Here is a 22,843-nt window from a genome sequence, read left to right as displayed (position 1 = left end):
TGATTTTTACAATAGCTATGCTTTGGACAGATATTTAGAATTCTGAATCAATCTGTCTCCCGGTGATATTCGGCTGGATGGAAACAGAAGCAAACAAACAAAAGGAAGGTTTGGAGAACTGACCTTCCAGCTGCACGAGAAAATGGCTTTGAGGCTGTTGACCCCAGCTTGGAGCAGCCGTGGTGAACAGCGTGTCTACACCGCACACATACATATTCAGACGCTTTGTGAAAAAAAGCCCCGTGCTGGAGCATTTCAATTAACAAAGTGGGATGGTTTACCTGATAAAATGCTCCCTGTGTGAGTATAATTACATATTTATACCCCACAGAGATTTTTTAATTTCTGTTTGGTTTGTTTGCCTTGAAAGTGTTTGTCACTGGGAACATTCTTGATGTGCCGTTTTAAAGCAGTATTGGCCAACTGTGTGACTTGTTTTCATTTTAGATTCATTACAGTTGGAAGATGATGCTTTCCCCCCTGTATGCACACAATATCGATATTTCCACAAGAAGACAACACATCAAGGAACAGGAAAAAGTATTGAAGGAATGCTTGTCAAGTATTTGGTTTTGGGTTCCCCTCTAATACTTTTCTTCTTTTTAACCCACCAGCGGCAATGAATAAAATCGGAGATGATTGCCCACAGGTTTTCTTTCTTGATGAATCAGTTTCCTGTCTTCTGCTCATAAAGCTTTCTTTCGCCCCACCCCACCCCCATCAGTATAGCAGATAAAGCCAAAAAAAACAAGCAAAAACCAAAAAAAACCCAGGCTGGGTGGTACGACGGTGGCTCAGTGACAGAGTTCTCACCTGCCATGTTGGAGACCCGGTTTCAATTCCTGCTGCCTGCCCATGTGAAAAACAAAAAGCAAAATCCCAGGACCTTTCTGTGGCCCTCCACCCCTCCCTTCCCTGATGAACACATGAACATGTAGGTAAGGTTGCTGGTGAATTGGGGTTGCTTTCATTCAGTCATTGACCGGGAGCCCCTGCTATGCTCCTATCACTACTGCTCAGCTTTGGGTATAGAGAGAGAGAAGTCTTTGGTCCCTGCTCTCGGGGAGCTTGTGTGCTATCAGAGAAGCTATGTGTGGAGAGAAGCAATTATAGACTAGCATAGCAGGTGCTTTAACCGAGGCATGGCGAGGGAAGGGATGGCACCATGGAGGTGGAAATTCATTTCTGTTCCAAGGCAGCCTTCATGGAAGAAGCGATGATGCTGGAGGTGGTGCTGAGGGGCTCACCTGCAGACAGAAGGGCTCACCAAGTACTCGGACTACAGGTCAACCCCTGAACAAGACCAACACGGTCTCCGGGAGATAGCAGACATTGAGGAAGGGAACGAATCACAGAGATAATTGCAGATTGTGGAAAATGGTATGGAGGGAATCATGACAGTGAGGAGCTGGGGGGTGGTCATGGAAGGTCCCTCTGAGGAGGTAATGTTTGAGTTGAGACCTGAAAGATGACGAGGAGCCAGTCATGTGCAAAACTATGGGAAGAGCAAGAGCCAGGGCTGGGAAGGGGCTAGAGTGGATGAGGAATAGAGAGGAGGCAAATGCGGCTGGATGCAGCAAGGCTGGGGAAGTGGGGAGCTTAGGTGGAGCAAATCCTAGAGGGCCATACAGCTCTCTTGCTTTAAGGACCTAGAACAGAAGCAGTTTTCTATTAGGCAGAGAACCTCAGCAGGAAACTTGGAGGTCAGCTGTGAGTTCTGAGACCCAGAGAGACTAGCTTTGCAGCATTGGCAATTTTGTTTAAATCTCTTTACTTCTTTGTCTCCATTAACAAAATACTCTACGTCATATAAAGTTGAGACAAATCTGAATCACCTCAGTTGTAATAAAATACAGCTACACATCATTATGGGCATTGCAATGCCATTTGTCTCATCAAGAACAATATTTTAAAACTGTTTTAAAAAAACAGAAAACTACAAGTGTTGGAGAGGATATGGAAAAAGAGGTACACTATTCACTGTTGGTGGAAATTGTAGAATGGTGTAGCTGCTCTGGAAGGCCATTTGGCAGCTCCTCAGGAAGCTAAGTATAAAACTGCCATGTGATCAGGTAATCCTGTTACTAAGTACCTACTTGAAGGACTAAAGGCAGGGACACAAATAGATATTTGCACACCAATGTTTTGGGCAGCATTATTCATGATTGCCAATGGATGGAGGTGGCCCAAGTGTCCATTGACTGGTGAGCGGATGGGCGAACTGTGGCATGTACCTATGGCGGACTGTTATGCAGCTCTAGGAAGGGATGAAGTCATGAGGCATCCAGCTACCTGGATGAACCTTAAAGACATTACTTTGAGCAAAATAAGCCAGAAACAAAATGACAAGTATTGTTTGATCTCACTAATATGAATTAACTATAATGAGAAAACTCTGGGAATAAAATTCAAGAGCATAGGTTATTAGCAGATAGGGTAGAGATTGGGCCATTGATGCTTAAGGAGTACAGAATGTTTAATAAGGCTGATTGCAAAGGTTCCGAAATGGATGCCATAATACCATGTGATGCCTGCACAGTACTGTAAGTGTTAATGATAAAGGTGAGTGTATGGTTGAACCCCATGGCATAAACTTTGAGGACCACCATACATTAAGCCCAAGGTTATAGATTTTCTTACCCTGGGAATTTGAGGAACTATATGGCAAATGCTCCTGGGGAAGTGAGAATGGTGAAACAAAGGGACAGGCACAGAAGAAAGTCCCGGCAAGGATGGGTTACACCGTAAGCCAATCAGAATTGTCACATTTTAGTGGTTTCTTGAAAATTTGTCATAAAAGTAGGTTATAAGGTAGGAATTAATAAGGCTCACTGAACATTTTCACTTTGTTCTGCATTGCTTTAAATTTAATACACATATGAGCTTATTTTAACCTCAAACAGTTTTGTGACATAAGTACTATATTGTCCCCAATTTCAGATGGGGAAAATGAGGCACAGAAATGCAATGTCACATATCCAAGGACACACAGCCAGTGGAAAACAGAACTGAGTTTTGAAACCCGTGTTGGAACGATATCATTATCCAACTTTTCACTTGTAATTCATTCCTCTCCTTTGTATTTTGCTGACTTTTGGCCTTCATTTAAGGAATATGACTGATATAGCCTAAGGTGAAATTAGATATCTAAATTCACTCTCTTTAGATAACTTATTTTCCCTAACACAAGTGTCAGAACCATGACCATCCTCAGAAATAAAAATCTACATTGCATGTAGATCCATTCAAACTTTCACTGACCCTTAGATTTTTCCTCACTGATTCCAATTTAAGGACCCACTCAGTGAACCATTCACTATTTTGAAGAGTCAACTTAAGTTCTCTTTATTTGGTATGCAGGTTATGGCCTCATTTTTATCTGGTGGTGTGTGAAATGCTGATGCCTGGGGAGTTTGCTACATAAGTCAATAAATAATAATAATTGCATATTTATCCGCTAGGCCACCTGGAATATAGTCACATGGTTTTACTCAGCATTCAGGGGAATTCAAGGTTTTTATTCTCTCTCTCATTTTTTTGGAAGGAAGCATACTGCTGAGACTATTAGAGAAAATGCAAATCTCCTTGCTGTTTGGGAAGGTTCCAAAAGAGTGAAAGTGAGCAGTTGTCACCAGCAGTGTTTGGATGGAAATATAAAATCTTTGTCTTTAAAGGTGTTTATTTAACTGCAGTGGGTTTACACAGCTTGTGGGGCATTTCAGTGGAAGAAATTACATTCCATTTCCGCCATCATCCATTCGCTCCACCTGCCAATTGTTGCCCCTTTAGTCTACTGGGGCATTAGTGATGCTTAAAATGATCAAGAAAGAAACACCAACCATTCTTATTAAGATGTGGAAGGATGCAATTAGCTTAAAAATGGGGAATTCGTATCCCTCCTGAATTGCAGACCCTCAGAAAAATTCCTTCTACAATAAGTTTGTTGATTGGGTTTGTGTTGAACCCTCTCCGTGTCCACTGCTAATGGATTGGGCAGGGAATGTTTAGAAAGTCTCTAAACCCACTGCTCCTTTGGGCACAGCACAGAACTCTGTACTTTGTACATGTCTGCAGATACTTGTTGAGTGAATTTTAAAAAGTGAATGATCACAAAAGTTAGTGATCAATCAGTGATGAATGATCAATTAAGTTGTTTGTGGGGAAGAGGACTCTACTTGATGCAATGATATGATAACGAATGCATAGGTTTCTTCATAACATTCTCCTGTCTTCTCCTCCATAAACTCTTCCCTTACTTTTAGCTAACTCTATATTTGGGTACCATAAGTAGATGCCAAATTAAAATGGGTGAGCTTAAGAATACCAAACAGCCCCTCCATTCAAAGTTCCCAGGAGTCTGCCATAATTCCCCCATTCTCATTTTGTTCTTCACAAATTAATCTAGAAACGGTTTGCATCTCAGAAAAGCTTGCTTCCTTATCATGTTCAGATGATAATACGGCCAAAGGGAACAATGAAAAAAAATACCACATCAGGCTGTCAAATTACAGTTTAAAGGCCATTGGTGGTTCTTACACTAGATCATCAGATTTATCTGGGGCTACTTTTATAAAAATTGCTTGATTCTTGGGCCCATCCTCAAAAAAACCTGATGAAATGAGACCTGGGAATCTGTTGCTTTTTCTGTGGTTTTTTAAAAAGATTTTTATTGTAAATAACAAACAAAAATACAAACATTTTGACACACAAACATTCTTGTCATGGTTACAATCAGTGGCTCACAATATCACCCCATAGTTGTGTATTCATCACCATGATCATTTTTTTTAACATTTGCATCAATTCAGTAAAAGAAAGAAAAAAGAAAAAATTCATACACGCCTCTCATTGAACACTATTATTTCAATCTACTCAATTTATTTTAACCTTTGTTCCCCCTCTTATTTATTTCTTATCCATATTTTTTACTCATCTATCCATTCCATAGATAGGAGCATCGGACACAAGGTTTTCACAGTCACACAGTCATATTGTAAAAGCTGTATCATTATTAAATCATCTTCAAGAAACAAGGCTACTGGAACACAGCTCTACATTTTCAGGCACTTCACTCTAGTCTCTCTAATATACCATAAATTAAAAAGGGGACATTGATACAATGCATAAGAATAACCTCCAGGATCACCTCTCCACTCTGTTTGGAATCTCTCAGCCATTGACACTTTGTCTCATTTCACTCTTCCCCCTTTTGGTCGAGAAGGTTTTCTCAGTCCCTTGATGCTGAGTCCCAGCTCATCCTAGGATTTCTGTCCCACGTTGCCAGGGAGGTTTACACCCCTGGGAATCATGTGGGAATCTGTTTTTAATAAGTTTTTTTTAAAAACTTCCCCAGTCTTGTTTGAGACCTGTTTCTTCACATTGCAATGACGTGGTCCCTAAGAAGCGCTCAAGCATATGGAAGACTGAGGAGACAAACATGAACGCAGAAGATCTCTGTGTTTATTAACAACACGTTTGGTTTCCTGTGGAGCAGATGCTTAGCTAAGACACTGATGATAAGCGTCTAGATTTCATTCATGTTATGTCGATCTGCAGTGGCCTGGAAAACAACCAAGTTGTTGTGAAGTAAGCACCATTATTCTCCATCAAGGTCAAACCTTTTACTTGATGTATTTAACTAACCATGTAAAACGTTACATCAGCAAGCCTACCAGGCACTTAGAGATATATTCACATTTGCATAATGTCCTCTGTAACTTAGTCTTTGGTCCTTAAGGGTATTTAGAATAACTGCATGCAAGAATATACCTAATCCAATCTCATTTCAGCTTTTGCTCTTTTAAGATTTCAAAATTAATAAATCCTCCTGATACTCCAAATTACCATGAGCTTTTATAAGCATAACTTTGTGACTTTAACCCATTTATGAACGTACCCCACAGGCAAATGTACTAATGAATAAGAAATAACATTAGAAGTTTAAAAGATGGTCTCTTTATGAAGTAATGTAAGAAAATCCTGTTAGCTGGATCAAGTACAAAAGTGCGATTTCTTAAAAAATAGAAAATCCGTCACAAAATTACATGTAATTACAATAACCAAAGGACAGAAAGTAAGAATAGTTGAAGTACCATGCATTACTTAACTTAGTTCATGTTATCACTTGCTTGCATATGGATGAAAGCAGGGAAAAAAAGGGCCTGACACAACTCTCTGCCTGTGGCTAAAAAAAATTGTGGTATTTGTACCTGACTCCCTTGTATGTGAATTTTAACCAAAGCTATCAACACACCTGACAGGTAGAACATGCTTTAGGCTCCCTCAGTCATCACCTACCAGTACCCTCTCTTTTTTCACCCCATTCTTTCTGCCTCCCGCATTAGAAGTTTACAAAGTGGAATAAAGGCACTTTTACCTGTTCCCTTCAGAGCTGGAAGAAATGCTACAACCAGCTTGACCAACAAGCTAGACCCCTCCTCTCATTAGGGCAACAAAATTGTGAGCCATATTTTATCATCATAGGCCCACTTACATGTAAATTTCTACCTTTTAAATGATTTTAGAGTGATTTTATTCAATTTGTGGGTACTAAATGTTATATTGCAAAAAGGCCTATTGCATATACCTCTTGTTTGCTGATTAGGATGCTGAAATACAGAGCGAATAGATAACTTGTCCAATACAATGCATTAGTCCATGGTTGGGCAGAAAATAGAATTTGGATTCCAATCATATATAGCTCACTGAGGTGATATCCCAAAGGAGTATGAAATGTGGCCGTAAAGAATTCAAAGAAAGATTGCGAAGTGCAAGAGATAATAACTAAGTGCTGAATACAGAGCAAGAGTTTGGTAGCTAGACCATCAGAGTCTGGGACTAAAATTGCCAGGATCATTCTGGTGCTGGAGGAGGTAGAGAAGCAGTGATAAGGCAGAAGTTTCCAGATTGGAAAAGTAGAGACCGACTTCTACAGGCTTTTCCTAGAGCTGGCACTCTCCTGCACCACTAACAACCTTCCTGCAAATCACTATGGCAATTAAAAGTTTGTATCCTTCCTGTCCGTTTTGGTCTGCTAATGCTGCCAGAATGTAGCAGACCAGAAATGGAACGGCTTTTATAAAGGGAATTTATTAGGTTGCAAGTTTACAGTTCTGAGGCCATAAAAATGTCCAAACTAAGGCATCCAGATAAGGATACCTTGACTCAAAAAAGGCCAATGGGTCCAGAACACCTCTGTCAGCTGGGGTTTTTGGTTTCTGGTTTCAAAAAGCTCGCCTGAGGGCATTTACTTTCTGCATCTCCAAACATCTGGATCTTTGGGCTCTGGTGGCTCTGAAGCTTTTTCCAAAATGGTTCCCTCTTAAAGGGCTCCAGTAAGCAACCCCACCTTGAATGGGTGGAGACACATCTCCATGGAAACCATCTAATCAAAAGGTCCCACCTGCTTGATGTTGAGAAGGGCAAGAAGATTTTTGTTCAGAAGTGTGCCCAGTGCCACACCGTGGAAAAGGGAGGCAAACACAAGACTGGGCCAAATCTGCATGGTCTCTGTGGGCGGAAGACGGGTCAGGCCCCTGGATCCTCTTACACAGATGCCAACAAGAAGAAAGGCACCATTCGGGAAGAGGAGACACTGTGGGAGCATTTGGAGAATCCCAAGACGTACATCCCTGGAACAAAAATGATCTTTGCTGGCATTAAGAAGAAGGCAGAAAGGGCAGACTTGATAGCTTATCTCAAAAAAGCTACTAATGAGTAATACTTGGCCACTGCATTATTTATTCTAAAACAGATGTCTTGTGACTTTTGTACGTGTATCATATTTAAATTGATCTCATACACCAGAATTCAGATCATGAATGGCTGATAGTATATTTTTGTTGGGCAGTCCCAAGTTAAATAAGATTAATTTATAGTTAAAATGAACAGATCAAGCTTTTTTAATTTTCATAGTAATTCTGGTTCAGCAAGTGGTATCACTATTTCCCCTTTCTAAAGACATAATTGGATTTGAGACCAGTTTGAATCAGTTATGTTCAACGTTTCACAGAGATGGTGAATACCAATTCCTAATCTATAGATTGGTTTTATATTTAGATATACATAACTGGTTTTATGAATATATTTGAATACTAGGGAAATCACTTCACTGTCTCAAAACAGAGCAAGACTCGCCTGGGTTTCAATTGGTGTTATTAGCCTGTTTAAAGGCAGGTGCTGAAAATAAGGTAGCTATGTCTGCTTTATCTTTTTGGTCTTAACTGTGTCCATCTAATTAAAATTCCCTCAATTTTATCATCTGAAATGTTGCCTTTTACTTAGCAAAATGCGTTTTGATGTGGTTTATGTATAATACCCAATAAAGAATGCTGAACCTTTCTCACGTTTTATAGATAACATATAAAGTTGAATGTTTTAAAAAATCAGTGTGGCAAGTTAAATTTTGCTCTTTCTTTACTATCTTAAGTCAAGACTAAGTTATAATTCAAGTTGTCTTTAAATTGCAATTCAAAAAATAAACACACATAATACATAAAATTGTACAGCCACTGGAAAAAAAATAAAAGGTCCCACCTGCAGTTGAGTGGGTCACATCTCCATGGAAACAACTTAATTAAAAAGATCCCACCCAGCAATATTGAATCAGGATTAAAGAACATTGCTTTTCTGGGGTACACAACACTTTCAAACTGGCACACAGTCTCAAGTAAAACAGAAAAATGTGGGCAAAAATGTACATTCCAAAGCTAACCACAGTTTCCCTAGCAATGGTGGGATGTGGCTCCCAGGAATAGGCCTGGCTCTGGTGCTGTGGGATCGACAACATCTTCCAGCCCAAAGGTAGGGGGAAAGGATTTTAACAAATAATGTATCAGTGGCTGGGAGCGTTCGAGTGGAGTTGAGAGGCTATTCTGGAGGCTACTCTTACACAAGCTTCAGCTAGTCATTGCTACTTATCATGGTTTGCCAACGCCCCACTAAAACCATTCCTACTAACCCTAAAGAACACCTAAGGTGTTTTCTGAGATTCTATAAAGGTTCCATGCACTATGATGACTTTTCTGAAACCTACAACCTCCAGATGGATTCCTAAGCCAGATAAGTCTTGAAACCCAGAGGGGCCAGCCTCTCCAGAATATTAACTAGTTCTGTTCCCCATCCCATATTATCAATGGCCCTTTCCAACATGAAAAAGTTACAATGGTCATAGCCTAAATACCCCTAAAAACTGGTAGAAAGATCAAAGGAGAACATGGAGCTATAATAGAAAAGATAAAATTTAACAAATGATTATAATTGCTGAATCATAATATTGATATTTCTTTTAGTTTGCAGTGTCTTGGAGAAGCTAGAAGTAAAAACCTAAAGTTGTGGAATTGTAACCCATACCAAACTCTGAAATCTGTTTTACAACTAATTGTTGGAGTGTGCTTTGAAATTTCTTTCTTTTTTTTTTTCACAATAAAAGAAATAAACACATGAAAAGGTGTTCAAGATCCTTGGTCATTAAGGAAATTAAAACTGTAATGAAAGATCCCTGCACACCTACTGGAATAGCTAAAATTAAAACCAGTGATAAGAATGGATGCTAATGAGGATGTGGCGAAACTGGGTCATATATGCATTGTTGCTGGGAATGCAAAATGGTACAGCCACTCTGGAAAAGTGCATGGCAGTTTCTTACAAAACAAAACCTGTGCTAACTGTTCGACCCAGCAATTGAACTACTGGCCATTTATCCCAGAGCAATGAAAAGTTTGCTTAAACACTTGTACACAAATTTTCATAGCAGCTTTATTCATCATAGCTCCAAACTGGAAACAACTTGATGTCCTTCAACAATAAATTATAACACATCCATATGATGGAATACCACTCAGCAACAAACCAGAACAAACTATTGATAGATATAAGAACTTGGGTGAATCTCTGAGGCAATGAAAGAGTGAAAAGCCCCATCCCACAGGTTACATACTATATGAGTCAAGTTATATAACACACTCGAAATGACAAAATTATGGAGATGGAGACAGATTAGTGGTCGCCATGGGTGAAGGAAGGGAGAGGGAGGGAGGGAGGGGGCTGCAACTTTGAAAGAGTAGTATGGGGGGTCCTTGTGATGGGGGGACGTGAATCTACACACATGATAAAATTGCACAGAACTACATACACACACACAAGTAAATATGAGTAAAATGGGGGAAATCTGAAGAAGATGGGTGGATTGTGTCAATTTCCTGGTGTGAAATTGGTTGAAGGGTACAACGGACCTCTCTGTGTTCTTTCTCACAGCTGTTTATGAATCTACACGTACCTCAAAGTAGGATGTTTTAAAGTATTAAATTAGAAAAGCTTAAAATCAAATAAATTACATTGAAAAATATATTTGTAAAAGCTAACTGCAGAGGGAGGACTATTGGAAGATGGCAGGAAGCTCCAGGAACCCGTCCCTTCACCAAAACAGCTATTGAACTAGCAGAAACTATCTGAATCAACTCTTTTGAAATTTGGGACTCTAGTGGAACACTATGCAGCACCTAGGAAGTAACTGGAGGAAAGGGTGGTAAATTGTTACTACCTGTGATTCCATCCTCCAGGCAGTGGCTACCATTCCCCAGCAAAGAGCAGTGGGGAATGGAGCTTGCTGGTGCGGGGTGGGCTGTAAGGACCCAGTCCTCCACAATCTGGGGTTGTGGGACTGGGGGGGGCTTGTGTGCAGGGGCTGGGGGCTGATCCCTGCTTTGCTCCTCGACCTCAGATGGCTGGGAGAATGGCTATGAGGGTGGGGGCCCTTGTTCCAACCCCACCCCCTCCCCCATAGGCAAAGTTAGCAGAAGAGTCTTAAAGAGGCTAATTTTTTTTCTCTTTTCATTCTCCACTTAGGAGCAAAAACAATTTGGAAAATCCACAAATAGATGGCTCCAAGCCTCAACAAAGACAAAACAAAATGAAACAAAACAAAACAAAAAATCCCCAGCAATCTCCAACGAGTGGGAGAACAAGATTTCTGGAGTTATAACAACATAATACTCAGAATATCCAGTTCCCGACAAAAATTACAAGACACACAAACAAACAGGAAAATATGGCCCATTCACAGGAAAAAAAAAAAGAGAGAATTTGATGAAAACCATTCCTGAGGATGCTCATATGCTGGAACTATTAGCCAGAGACTTTAAATCAACTGTCTTAAATATGTTTAATGAGCTAAAGGGATCCATATAAAACAACTAAAGGGAATTAGGAAAATGAAAGTAATAAAAAGATAGAAGTTATAAAAAGGAATTAAGCAGAAATTTTGGAGCTGCAAAGTACAGTAATTGAAATGGCAACCTCCTTAGACAGATTCAACACAGATTTGAACAGGCAGAAACTGGATCAGTGAACTGGAAGACAAGACTATTGAAATTATACAGAGGGAGGAGGAGATAGAAAAGATAATGAAAAAAAAAAAAATGAACAGAGGCTGAGAGACCTGAGTGACACCATCCAGCATCCCAACAGATGCATCCTTGGAGTCCTAGAAGGACCAGAGCGAGATGGTGGCAGAAAAAGACCTGAATAATCAAAGTCATTGTCTTCCCCAATCTGATGAAAGACATCCAAGAAGCTCCACAAACTCCAGAAGGAGAGACTCTAAGAGATCTCACCGAGACACCTTAGAGCAAAATGGTCAGAACCCAAAGACAAAGGTATGATTTTGAAAGCAGCAAAAGAGAAGAAACACGCCACATAAAAGGGATCCCCAAGATTATTACCAGAGCATTTCTCATCAGAAACCATGGAGGCCAGAAGACAGTAGGAGAGCATATTTAAAGTTCTTAAGGAAAAAAACAAAACAAAACACTATTAACCAGGAATTCTATACACAGCAAAATTAGCTTTCAAAAATGAAGGCTAAATTAAGACATTAACAGATAAACAAAAGCTGAAAGAGTTCATTACCAGAAGACCTGCTCTACAAGAAATGCTAAAGGAAGTCATTCAGGCTGAAACAAAAGGGCACTAGACAGTACTCAAAGCCATGAGAGAAATAAAGAACATTGATAAAGGCATCTAACTGCATAGGTAAGTATAAAATCCTGTATTATTTTACCTTTGGTTTGTAACTGCTTCCCCCTTCCATTTGACATAACAGGCAAATGTGTAAAATAATATTTTAAGTTTACGTTAATGAGCATACAATGAATAAAGATGTGCGCTGAGCCAATAACAATATAAGGTGGGGGGGAGACGGAGATACATAGGAGTGGAAAATTTGTACACCACTGAAATTAGGTTTCAGCACCAGTCAAATTAGATTGTTACTATTTAAGATGTTAATTGTAATTGCAGGGGTAACCACTAAGAAGATAACTACAAAATATAGAGAAAAAGAAAGAAGTGGGATGGTGTGATGGTGGTTCAGTGGCAGAATTCTCACTTGCCATTCTGGAGACTTGGGTTCAATTCCTAGTGCCTGCCATGCAAAAAAAAAAAAAAAAAAAAAAGGAAAGAAAGGAATTAAAATGGTACGCTAAAAAAGCAGCTAAATGCAAAAAAGAGGCAGTAACATTTTTTAAAACTAAATATATACTATTATCTCATTTTACAGTTGAGATATTGTGTCCATGTTTTCTAACTTCAAACGACTGGCATAGCCTTCTATGTTGACTTGGGAAGATGTCCATGATATATTGTTAATAGTAAAGCAAGTCATAAAAGGGAATATTTTTGTTTTTAAAAAGTATATAAAAATGTATGTAAGATGGGGAGCCATTTTCTCTTTCCTTTCTCTGGTTCCTAAGGTTGGAGCCATTTTCAGGCTACCACCTCCTTTCTCCCTTCCACTCTCCCACCCACCTTCTCCCTGCTTCCTCACCTCAATAAATCTGTTAAGCTTTGAAAAAAAAAATGTAGGTAAGATGAAACTTATTCCTGCAAAGGATAGGCTAAACCTATTTAAAGTTAGGCCTAAGAGTTACATTACTTTAAGATTTGAGGATTTAGATATAACATGTATGTAATAAAGATTTTTCACCTTGATACCTATAGGGACCCTGCAGGTATTGTCAATAGTTTCATTTTTATAAGAATAGGTAAAGAAATTGGATTAATTTTTTAAGAAATTAAATAAAAATGAAAATGTCTGCTTTATCTAAATAATTTTGCTTTAAAATGTTATTAATTTTTATTAGTATCTTTCCTTGTTACTTTAATAAATAAATATAAATATTTCAGGAGAAAATAGATGTTTTCAAAATCAGATTTAAAAAATTTAATTTTTCAAAATTTTACTTTAATTTACATTTTTTGCTGAAAATATATTCAAATGCTGTATGCTTGGATACAATACATTTATTTTTTAATCCTCTAAATTATTAATGCTAAATACAGCACAAATCGTATGAAAATCTTCATTATAACAACATGATTGGTAATTTTGCTGAAAAGAAGGCAAGAAAAATAAATTTTATTAAATACATAGATAGTAATTATGAAATATGAATATCTTCATTTTATTACTCATTTAAACATCACTAGCCATCAACCGAACACCCAGACACATGCAAGTATAATTAAATTCAGAGGCCTTTGACACTTGGCCAACTTTCAGTCATATATAAACCATAGCTTTACCCATATTTTCCCATTGTGCCATCCTGAAGGAATTACTTGTCAAGACGAAAGGGAGAGTATTTTGTTTAACGGTTTGTAAACTTGACTTTTGCACCTTTTTTTTGTTTTTTTTTGCATGGGCAGGCACTAGGAATCGAACCAGGGTCTCCGGCATGGCAGGCAGTAACTCTGCCTGCTGAGCCACTGTGGCCAGCCCAAAAGACTTTTGCAACTTTTGAGCATTTAGACATAGGGTATGTGGACCTTATTTTACTCTGGCCCTGGGTCCCTCAAATAATAGGGGCAGTCCTGCATTCAGGAGACTTTAAAAAAAGAAAGATATAATACAGAATATGGGGAGTAAAGGAAATGGAGACGTCAAGGATACAGACTGTAAGTCTGGTGCTTCCATTTGCCCTTTCACAAAGCCTGGCAAGTATGAGTAGCTGTGATCATTCATAAACCAGGGGACTCAGAATCAGAGGAATTACAAATTCAGAATCAATATCATCTGTGTTTGATTCATAACACATCTAAATCAATATCATCAGTTGGGAATAATAGGATGACCTTGGCACGGCTGAGCATCTCTTCTGAGCCCTCCCTGTCGGGGCACCAGTTGGTTAACTGGCCCTCCTGGGTAATGACCAGAGTGAAAGGATGCTTGGTTGAGCAGAATGAGATTTAGTTGTTTGTACTATGGGCAATTCCAGAACGGATTCTTCCACTGACAATTCAGAACAGGCATTATTTTAGAATACCTAAATCACAACATGAGAAGCAAATTTTATTAAACACAATCTCTAGATCTGTTTTTGCGGGGGTGCAACTGCTCTCTGGTCACACACTGACCCTTTGCAATGGCCTTGGACTTGCTATTCTGGCTGAACCCTATCACCTCAGGCTCTGCCCCACCCGAGCTGGGTCTGGATAGAGATGCTGCAGTTGTGAGAGGAGAAAGGACATATCAGCAAAGCGCCACGGGAAAGGCTACCCCCACCCAAGCAGAAGGTGTCGCCTTCTCCCTCATTTCAGATCCTTCCCTTCCAGGCACTAGGGGTCCCCGGGGCTGAAAGCAATGCCTCCATAACTCAGACCCACAGGTCGCTCTTTCAATGTTTTCGACCCTTTCATAGAATCTCCTACGCATGAAATGGGGTTAAGATGTAGCACCTCTACCCCCTGTCCACATTCAGCTCGTAGCTGATCCTTATTACTCATGGATTCCGTATTTGCAAATTTGCCTGTCTGCTGACATTTATTCGTGATTCCCAAATCAATACTCACAGGGCTTTCATGGCCATTTGTGGCTCTGTTCAGAGGGGCAAAAAATATCGAGTCACCCAATGCACGTGTGTTCCGAGTTGAGGTCAAACCTCCTAGCTTCAGCTCTCCTACTGCAAATAAGTGTCCTTTTCGTGGTAGATTTAATGCCCTGTTTTTCACATTTCTGTACTTTTCTTGGTGATTTTGCTGTTTAAAATGCACCCCCCAAACATAATACTGAAATGTTGTCATATCCCTAAGTGCAAGAAAGCTATGATATGCCTTACAGAGAAAATATATGTGTTAAACAAGCTTCATTCCAGCATGAATTACAGTGCTGTTGGCTGTGAATTCAATGCTAATGAAATAAAATATGTTGAATAAGGTGTTTTAAACAATACACGCATAAGATCAGTTGACAAAAATGTTGTGACCAGTGGTTCATTGGAACCTAACCACATATTTCCCCTAGGGACAGCGGCTTGGTATTCACTAATTGAGTGTTCAAATCAACTTGATAGAACTTAACTGCCTCGAAGAACGAAAATTAGCTTACGTTGCTTTTCATTTCAGTTCAAGTCCAACAACCACGTCTGGGATTTGATTTATTAACATTAAGTATTCCCTGTCTCTATCCCCCACTCTTCCACCCGCCCACACACGCATCATCCCCGCACCAGCTGAGAGAATTTCGTCTTTATGCATTTTTTCTCTCCACCCTCCCATCTTCTAAGTATATTTTGGCCTTTCTCAAACCAGTTTGGCCCCTTTGTGAAACAGAATTCGAGGACGGAGCAGATGGAAAAAGGACTCGAGAAGAAAGATAAAAATGGGAGACTCTTGTTAGCAAGGGGCACTTCCCTTACTTTCCTTTGCTGTGAAAAAAATCTAGGTGACGGATAAAGCAGAAAAGGAAGGAGGAGGAGGAGGAAAGAGAGGAGGACGTGGAGGGGAGAGTGGAGGGGGAGAAAAGCCCCCACTGCCATCACCACCTGAGGGATTTAATTGGCCTACACAATAAAGAACAGAAAAAAGATAGAGGAGGGGACAGAGAAAGAAATTGCCATAGTATAAGGTGTCTAGGAGATTATTTCTGGGATAGAAATCATCAAAAGGTGCTGCAGGGTATGGAAGAAATGAAAAAGAGGGAAAGGGGATTTTTTTTTGTCACTGTGGGGTATGAAATATATCCCCTAAAATCTTCTTTCAGTGATGCAAATAAGAATTAGAATTCCTTTAATAGCTTCTGGTTGCTGGACTTCTCAGAATATAACTCCTCACAGAGACTGGGCTATTTGTTCCTTCATTAATATTTGTTACAGAATTAGATAAGCCTCTAGTCGGAAAGCTATTATCGGCTCCCTTTGCACATTCTGTAGAAGGAAGACTTCCCAGACAGCAGCAGAAGCAAAGGCACAGAAATAGATTTAGGCAACCATGCGAATTCTAGTTGGCCTAGAGATGGGTCCTCAAGACCTCAGAGGAATTCAGCATTTCCCATTAATGTCCTTTCCTTCTTTTTCCCTCTTAAGGAATCTTTCCAAGTCAGCATCAGACAATATTACAGGGGTGCTGCAACGCTCTATTTCTTGACTCAGCAGTTGGCTATTCTAATGCTCTTTGTGAAAAATCATTGAGCTGAGCATTTTTCAGTTTTGTATTTTCCTGACACGTGTGTTGTATTTCTCAATAAAAATGTTGAAAATTATTAAAAGCTCTTCCCTCTGCTGTATTGCTTACTAATAACTGAAACCCAAGTTAAAGTACTGGGAAAAGTGGAAGTCAGCCTTTATTCCCTTTTATCCTCTCAGAGTAGGGGGACAGCTGCTACATTTGGAAACCCTGGGGTTTTTGCCTTCACTAGTGTTCTCTTGACCAATTGGGAATATTCAGAAAAAATACACTCACTCATTTCAAATGCCTTCTCATATTTTGACTTTAGGAAAATCTTGGACTATTTTACCAGTTACTACTTAGCTCCTTCTCAACTTACTAGTGAAATGCATATATATTTTAGGCATACTCATATGATCTAGATATTTCCTTTTAACTCTGTTTACTGTTTCAAGAAGTATAGAAATCTATCTGCTAGAGAGCTTGAAATCAGATTCTAAAACAAGGGGCCTAACTGAATCAGAACCCATGGAAATTGTTAAGAACTATTCCTCATGAGAACATAGTCCAATTCTAGAAGCTGTCACAGTTTCTTTGCCAAATTTGGGGATAAAATCCCTTTTGGTCTACGGAGAGCCTTGAGATTTTAATCAACTATTTTCTAGCTCATAGAATTCCATATGGCTTGGGGTCGTTTTGGACATGGCATGCTCTGACATTGCACATCACTTTTGCTCCTCTTGCTAAAGTAAACCTATAACACCCTTGGTTTGAGGAGCTGCAATGGGTGGAAGCTACTCCCAAGAGCCTGTTGATATCTGCTGGCAAAGCTGACAGAGCAAGTCATGCGTGAGTAGTTTCCTTGCTAATGTTTTGGCATGTCATGATTATGCACTGCTAAGTCTTTGTCAGGAATAGACCTGTTGCCAATATTTGTTGTTCATGCCTGTTGTTATTAATTTTCTTTCCTCCCCTCCCCTTTAGCTATCATGCTCTGTTGTGAATGGTAAGGAGAAAGAACAAGGAAGCTGAGGATCACAGACATTTGTATTTGCCTGCAAGAGCAAAGGGAGATGGGGTGCATGAGAAGAGAATAAGGTATCAAACTGCCACACAAAAAATAGGAGGTTCACTGGTGTGAATTTCTAAGTCTCAAGCAGTTGTACTCAACCTTGGAAGCAAGTGGAGAGATTTTAAAAGACTGACGTCTGGAACCCTCCCTTGTGTTTCAACATGTCTGAGCATCTGGTGAGGTCTGAGCATCAGGATTTTTAAAACGTTCTCAAGGTGATGCTGATGTGAAATCGAGGTTGTCAATCATGGCTCTAGATGCAGACCGTCACCATGATCCCACTCTTAATTAATTTCTCATCTTCCAGTCCGACTCACTGAATCGTACCTTCTCACATATCATAGGATCATAATACATTAGAGCCATCCAGGATCTGCAAGATGATCTAGCCCTGCCCTCTCTTTTGAGGCAGCTGCAAGGTGACAGAGAGAGCTCAGGACCCAGGTGCAAAGATGTGAGCTTGAATCCAGACTCTTCTACTTTATAGTTGATTGAACTTTGAAAAGTCAATGGAATCTTTTGAGTCTCCTTCTTCTAAGGTTCTGGACTGTTGGGAAATTCAGCTGGGAACCACCTAGATCAGTTTCAGTCATATATATATCTATGTAATGCATAAGTAATGCTCAGTAAATATGTTTGATTTTGGTTTTAGTTTTATAGAAGAGGGCACTGCACAAAGATGCAAAGTAATTCCCTAGTGCTCTTTCTGTTATATCTGGTGCTGCAGCTTTTGTTTGTTTGTTTTTCAATTGTTACAATTGAGAATATATCATTTTAACTCAGTTCATTGGGCACTTCTCATTCCCTTCTCCCATCACCACACAAATACACATACTCGGAAAAATGATTCAAGAGAATATAGAATCCAGGAGCACACAGAAATTTTAATGCTGTCTCAGGATTTCTGCTCAACAAAATCCAAGCTCTGAAAGCATTCCACTTTGGAGTCACAGACAATCTATCCACATTTCCTCTGCTATCTTCTCCATCAATAAAATGGAAAAAATCCACTAGAGATTAATTCTCTCCTGTATGGCATGTTAAAAAGATTAAAATGCACTACATACAAAAAGCAAAACATTAACCATGAGGCAGTATGGGGAAATCACCAAGGGGAGACCTAATAACAAGTGAGTGAACCAGAAGGAAAAATTTTATTTAAAATGAGCTGCATGATTGCTATAAACTTAAATTTCCGGTCTTGATCCCTAGAAGATCTATTGTTTACCTGATTGAGACCTAACTAAAATCAAACTCCCAGGTAAAGTGGCTGTGTTTGTATGAAAGGCAAGTCGGTGTTTTAAATGAGAAAAATCTGAGGTAAGTCGATTCTTAGGTAAGCATCGATTCTCTTTCTTTCTATCTCTCTCTCTTAATCTGTAGATCTTTATGTTCAAATATGCCACGGTTGATGGTGTTTTAAGGTATCCATGCATACAGCTGAATATCTACCTGTGAAAAGAAGGTTTTTTTAATCTGCTGCCAAAAATGATTAGCAGCCATTGTAGCTTTCAAAAATAGGGACTATTATTAGGTAGCAAGACGTCCCTCAACCCTTACTGCCACCCCAAAAATTCCAAAGATCCCCAAATATATCATATTTTGGCCAAATCTATGCTAAATCAGGTATATTTTTATATGTATATTCTCAGCTAGGAGAATATTCTATACTTGATTGTATAAAGTTTGCCTTTTCTGAAATGTTTTCACTGCGCTTTGGTACAACTAAATTTCACACTTCCGTTAAGGACCACTTTCTGCATATTCAAGAACCTTTGGCTGCTACAACCTACGCCCGAATAAACCCTCTGCAAACTTGCTAAAAAATGGCAGACAAGCAAACAAACCAACCAAGAGGTAAATCTGCGTATAATGCAGTTAGTGACTGGCTGTCATTACCAACCCAGCTACAGTTCTCAAAGAGAGAGCAGGTGGGAAGGAGGGTTTCATGGAAGGAAAGGGGGAGTCCTTGCAGGTAACCCCATCAGGAAGCTGGGACACCAAGAGTGGTGTCTACAACCCCAGGTTCTCTGGATTGGACTTTGAGATGGGTGCCAGTTGTCTGGGAGATTTCCAGAATCACTGCCTCTTTACCCGGAGGTCCCTCCAACCACACGTCCCAGATTCAGCTCGTGTACCTTTAAACTGGAGTCAACAACCACTGTCAGGTGACCCCGAACTGCAGCTGGGATCAGGACAGAATTGGAGGCTGCAGACCCCTGGAACTCCCAGATGGCTGCTGGGCAACCTCCCTCTGGCCATTTCATTAATCTTGCAATGTGACCCCAGGTTTTAAGCAAGTGAATTTTGGGGACCCTGCTCTTCTCATCATGGAGAGAGTTTCACAAACTCTTAATACTCAATTTTATACAATTTTATTTTTTTTGCTCAGTATTATACAGTATTCTTTTGAGTTTCTGTATTTCAGTGCCATCCAAATTGCAGCCTCACTGGAATCAGGAATTGTGTTTTCTATTGCAATTGTACACACCCCGTAGTGTCTGGTGTGGTTGGATGAAGGCTGACACTCAGCAACCGCTGGCTTCATTGCACTGTTGAAGCATTAGTTACTGCACAAATTGTCTCAATGTGGATTTCTTTAACCGCCTGGAGTTAGAACCTGTCTTTCCACCATAGACATGTCCTCCCCTAAATATATCACTACACGCACAGGAGGCTCTCACATTTGGGTCTGTCCTTCGCCAGGCTTTCAGGATGCAAGCAGTTTCTTTATTAATCAGGGGGAAAAAGGGAATGGAGCAGCTTTATTATAAATAAAGCATCTTAGTGATTCCATTGTTCAGTTATAAACACAACTTTCTACTTTTTTCTGATTTTCTGGTTTTCCTCCTATTTACCAAACCTCTTATTTTATTTTCCCTGTCTATACTAAGTGATGGAGGACATAGAAGACACACACACACACACACACACACACACACACACACACACATACAGAGAGAACCTAGTGGTTTGTCCTTCCCAGGAGAAGCACCAGCGTAAAAATCTGGAATGTGCCTGGCTTTGCACCCATCACAGCAAGGCATTAGAAATGTTGGATTTAGTGTTGTGTGCCCACAGATATAAAATTAGGCCGACAGAAGTCTGGATCTAGGCCTCACTGCACACTGCTAACTTGTAGAGCCCTGGTAGCCAAAAGGGTTTGGAACGGTTGTCTCTCTACAGATGCTGCCATTCATTTCTGTGGGAACAGGACCACTTACATCTAATTACAGTTTCTGCTTAAATTAACAGGACTGAGATGACAGCAAAAACTTCTTCAGACTAACTGGTGGGGAGACCTTTAGCTGACACAGCTTATGAAGCAGTTGGCTTGCAACAAAGTCATGTCAATTTTTAAAAGTAATTTAGAATTCATATGATTCCATCCAGCCGTTCGTGGCAGCCAGCGAAAAGTAGTTGAGGTGGGGGCAGGTGGGGGTGGGATAGAGGGTGGCTAGACAGGCGCAAACACAATTTTAGAAAGAAGGATGAATGATCTTGAAGCATAGATCATTTTAGAAAGATTAGGTTGTTTTACAAAGCACCGTTACACAGCCTATAAGCAAGCGGTGGAGCTGGGGGTTTGAACCTGTCAGTTGAAGTTGAGAATCTTTGCTTTTAACCTGGACTAACTCCAAGGTTATGCATTCTGAAAATGCCACTAACAAGTAATTACATGAAATTCTCTGCTGAATACCGGTCTGATGGCAGCTTTTAATGACCTTCGTCCTTGTACACAGATAATCAAACTTATGCTGTGGGATCCAAGGTGAATCCACTCCTCAGGACCATTCGACTCCCTAGAATGGGTCACCTGCCTCTAGTCCTTGAAAGGCACCAGCTACCGTTAAGAAGGAATGTCCCAGAAGAGGCTCAGGGCTCATGGGGTTGGCCTCCAAATCGCCCTTTTACCTGTTCTGTTCCATCTTTCTTTCAGTTCGTTAAAGTTCTCTTCCTCCTGCCAATCTGATGCCCCTCCCAAGACTGCAGCCTGGGCTTCATCACCTGGGCTCTGATGACCATCTCCAGGGCTGCTCACACAGCCTGTCCAACAGCCACTTTGGGAGGCAGTCACACTTAGGGCCACAGACACCACACACTACAGCAAAGAAAGCCTCTTGCTAGGTTTACTCTAAAGCTAAAAAAAAGTCGTAAGTTCATTGAAAACTCAACCCTGAAGTTAAATATCTGGACTTCACATCAGCTGCTTTTCCTAGGAGATCCTCAAGTTGTAAAATGAAATCATCAATCTTCATTCGAACAGTCTCAGGCTCACAAGAGTACATGTTTACCAGATTGATTTAAACGATGAAGAATAACTGAAAAAAAAATATTGCAGTGCTGATACAAAATTTCCCATTTCTTTAGAGGTGAAGAGAAAAGAGTTGGTGAAAGGAATAATGATGAAAATGTATTTCTTCTTAGAGGAAAAAGGATGCCACTCCAGGTCATTTAAATAATTACTCATTTAAATAACATTTGGTGTGTAATAGTGGGACAGTTCTGCAAGTTAGTTGTTTCTGACCCTTGAAAATTCCATTTAGATTCAGACATTAAATCCAAAACATGCAGAATGAACTTTTATCTGTGAGCTTAAGGAAAGAGAAAAGGGTGGGCTGCCCAAGCCCAAACTGTCCCGGTTTTGATGGACACTCGGTAAGGCATGTGCTAGGCTCATGTCTGTGCATAAAACATTGTGAAACCTTTGTGGACGTACATAAAAATCTGTCCCCTGCTGAGTCCAAGTCTGGTTTTGTTCATTACTCTCTTTTACAAAGGGCTTCTATTTTTTATTGATGTCAGACCATCGTTCAGATTGCTTTTTTGGGGTGGGAGGAGGCAGGATAAAGTCTGCAGCATCTCAGGCACATAACTAACATGCCAGCTGACACTTATTGCTCCAAGGGACAGGTGGAAAAGAATTTGGGCTGGAAATCCCAAGCAGTGGATGAGGGTCTCCTCTCCACTGCTGTTCAGCTGTGTGGTCTAGACCCAGTCATTTGACTGCTCTGTGCCACAGGCTTCTCATCTAAAAATGAAGATCATCAAAGTGGCCTGAACCTACCAAAATATGGTAGGTATAAAATGATGTAGAAGATAAAAAATCATTCTTAAGCCCCAAAGGTCCAATAAAAAATGAACATTTTCTCCCAGGAGTAGGTTACCTGCATTTTCAATTCAGCTGATCAAAATAAATTGAGTATTCTCTTACCTTAAATGTACTGACATCCTTAACATAGAAAACCCCGAACAGTTTGGATAGAACAAGATTGGCATTGGTTACTACCTTCCTCAGCCTTCATTTTCGAATGTGGCAGACTAAACTTC

At 40.0% G+C, this 22,843-nt stretch overlaps 1 long non-coding RNA gene and 1 pseudogene across 1 annotated transcript in view; both read left to right on the top strand.

Annotated features, from left to right (window-relative positions):
• Positions 1 to 18,090, top strand: part of LOC143651206 (uncharacterized) — a 45,289-nt gene extending 27,199 nt beyond the window's left edge. Inside the window, exons 3-4 of the long non-coding RNA XR_013159911.1 lie at positions 10,846 to 12,030; positions 17,425 to 18,090. This is a non-coding gene — a long non-coding RNA (uncharacterized LOC143651206). The remainder of the gene's footprint in view (positions 1 to 10,845; positions 12,031 to 17,424) is intronic.
• LOC143652629 (cytochrome c pseudogene) lies at positions 5,543 to 7,720 on the top strand (annotated as a pseudogene).
• Positions 18,091 to 22,843: the final 4,753 nt, after the last annotated feature.

This window comes from Tamandua tetradactyla, chromosome 12 (genome assembly GCF_023851605.1).
Source record: "Tamandua tetradactyla isolate mTamTet1 chromosome 12, mTamTet1.pri, whole genome shotgun sequence".
NCBI lineage: Eukaryota > Metazoa > Chordata > Mammalia > Pilosa > Myrmecophagidae > Tamandua > Tamandua tetradactyla.
This window is presented reverse-complemented; position numbering and strand designations above follow the sequence as displayed.